Genomic DNA, 2,881 nt, shown 5'->3' on the forward strand with positions numbered 1-2,881 from the left:
CTGATCCACTTGATTTACATGCTAAAGCTTGACTGGCTATTAAGCCATGTCTAACCCTCAGATTGGAGCTTTAGACTAAGAGTGCAAGATTCTTGGAATTCATATTAAAAATTTTGGAATCCTTATTTTTCTTTTTCACAAATAATTTTCAAAAAATACAAAAAAATCAAAAATATTTCATATTTCTTGTTTTGAGTCTTGAGTCAGATTTCAAGTTTGGTGTCAATTGCATGTTCATCTTGCATTTTTCGAAAAATTCATGCATTCATAGTGTTCTTCATGATCTTCAAGTTGTTCTTAGTAAGTCTTCTTGTTTGATCTTTAAATTTCCTTGTTTTGTGTCATTCCTTGTTTTTCATATGCATTCTTGAATTCTTAGTGCCTAAGCATTAAAGATTTCTAAGTTTGGTGTCATGCATGTTTTCTTTGCATATAAAAATTTTCAAAAAAATGTTCTTGGTGTTCATCTTGACATTCATAGTGTTCCTGCATTCATCACATATTTTGATCTAAAAATTTTCATGCATTGCATCATTTTCATGTTTTTCTCTCTCATCATAAAAATTCAAAAAAATCAAAAAAATATCTTCCCCTTTTTCTCTTAAAATTTCGAAAATTTGGATTGACTTTTTCAAAACTTTTTAAAATTTAGTTGTTTCTTATGAGTCAAATCAAATTTTCAATTTAAAAATCTTATCTTTTTCAAAATCTTTTTCAAAAATCAAATCTTTTTCATTTTTCTTATTTATTTTCAAAAATTATAAAAATATTTTTCAAAAATCTTTTTCTTATCTTTACCACATAATTTTCGAAAATAACATCATCAATTAATGTTTTGATTCAAAAATTTCAAGCTTGTTACTTGCTTGTTAAGAAAGATTCAAACTTTAAGTTCTAGAATCATATCTTGTGATTTCTTATGAATCAAGTCATTAATTGTGATTTTAAAAATCAAAACTTTTTCAAAACTAATTTCAATCATATCTTTTCAAAAATATCTTTTTATCTTATCTTTTTCAAAATCATATCTTTTTTTCAAAAATTTGATTTTAAAATATCTTTTCTAACTTCTTATCTTCTTATATTTTCAAAATTGATTTTCAAATTTGTTTCAACTAACTAACTAACTTTTTGTTTGTTTCTTATCTTTTTCAAAACTACCTAACTAACTCTCTCTCTCTAATTTTCGAAAATATCTCCCTCTTTTTCAAAAATTCTTTTTAATTAACCAATTATTTTAATTTTTGATTTTCGAAAATTACTAACCTTTTTCAAAAATAATTTTCGAAAATCACTAACTCTTTTTCAAAAATAATTTTCAAAAATTCTCTCTCTCTAATCTCCTTCTATTTGTTTATTTATTTACTAACATTTCTTCCTCACTCACCAAAAATCCGAACTCTCTCCCTCTCTCTGAGTTCAGATTTTCTCTTCTTCTTTTCTTCTACTCACATAAGGGAACCTCTATACTTGGGTAAAAAGGATCCCTATTATTATTATTATTATTATTATTATTATTATTATTATTTTGTTCCCTCTTTTTCATATGAGCAGGAGCAAGGACAAGAATATTCTTGTTGAAGCAGATCCAGAACCTGAAAGGACTCTGAAGAGGAAACTAAGAGAAGCTAAATTACAACAACCCAACAAGCACCTTTCAGAAATTTTCGAACAGGAAGAGGAGATGGCAGCCAAAAATAATAATAATGTAAGGAGGATGCTTGGTGACTTTACTGCACCTAATTCCAATTTACATGGAAGAAGCATTTCCATCCCCATCATTGGAGCAAATAATTTTGAGCTGAAACCTCAATTAGTTTCTCTGATGCAGCAAAACTGCAAGTTCCATGGACTTCCATCTGAAGATCCTTTTCAGTTCTTAACTTAATTTTTGTAGATCTGTGATACTGTTAAGACTAATGGAGTAGATCCTGAAGTCTACAGGCTCATGCTTTTCCCTTTTGCTGTAAGAGACAGAGCTAGAGTATGGTTGGACTCTCAACCCAAAGATAGCCTGAACTCTTGGGATAAGCTGGTCACGGCTTTCTTAGCCAAGTTCTTTCCTCCTCAAAAGCTGAGCAAGCTTAGAGTGGATGTTCAAACCTTCAGACAGAAAGAAGGTGAATCCCTCTATGAAGCTTGGGAGAGATACAAGCAACTGACCAAAAAGTGTCCTTCTGACATGCTTTCAGAATGGACCATCCTGGATATATTCTATGATGGTCTGTCTGAGTTATCTAAGATGTCATTGGATACTTCTACAGGTGGATCCATTCACCTAAAGAAAACGCCTGCAGAAGCTCAAGAACTCATTGACATGGTTGCTAATAACCAGTTTATGTACACTTCTGAGAGAAATCCTGTGAGTAATGGGATGCCTCAGAAGAAGGGAGTTCTTGAAATTGATACTCTGAATGCCATATTGGCTCAGAATAAAATATTGACTCAGCAAGTCAATATGATTTCTCAGAGTCTGAATGGAATGCAAGCTGCATCCAACAGCACTCAAGAGGCATCTTCTGAAGAAGAAGCTTATGATCCTGAGAACCCTGCAATAGCAGAGGTAAATTATATGGGTGAACCTTATGGAAACACCTATAACCCCTCATGGAGAAATCACCCAAATCTATCATGGAAGGATCAACAAAAGCCCCAACAAGGCTTTAATAATGGTGGAAGAAATAGGTTTAACAATAGTAAACCTTTTCCATCATCCACTCAGCAACAGACAGAGAACTCTGAACAAAATACCTCTAATTTAGCAAACTTAGTCTCTGATCTATCTAAGGCCACTGTAAGTTTCATGAATGAAACAAGGTCCTCCATTAGAAATTTGGAGGCACAAGTGGGCCAGCTGAGTAAAAGAGTCACTGAAATCCCC

At 32.0% G+C, this 2,881-nt stretch overlaps 1 non-coding gene across 1 annotated transcript; it reads right to left on the reverse strand.

The window, feature by feature from the left end:
• Positions 1–2,080: 2,080 nt before the first annotated feature.
• LOC112745349 (small nucleolar RNA R71) lies at positions 2,081–2,188 on the reverse strand. The gene has a single exon (XR_003173283.1). It is a non-coding gene; the product is annotated as a small nucleolar RNA R71 (small nucleolar RNA).
• Positions 2,189–2,881: the final 693 nt, after the last annotated feature.

This window comes from Arachis hypogaea, chromosome 14, assembly GCF_003086295.3.
Source record: "Arachis hypogaea cultivar Tifrunner chromosome 14, arahy.Tifrunner.gnm2.J5K5, whole genome shotgun sequence".
Taxonomy (NCBI): Eukaryota; Viridiplantae; Streptophyta; class Magnoliopsida; order Fabales; family Fabaceae; genus Arachis; species Arachis hypogaea.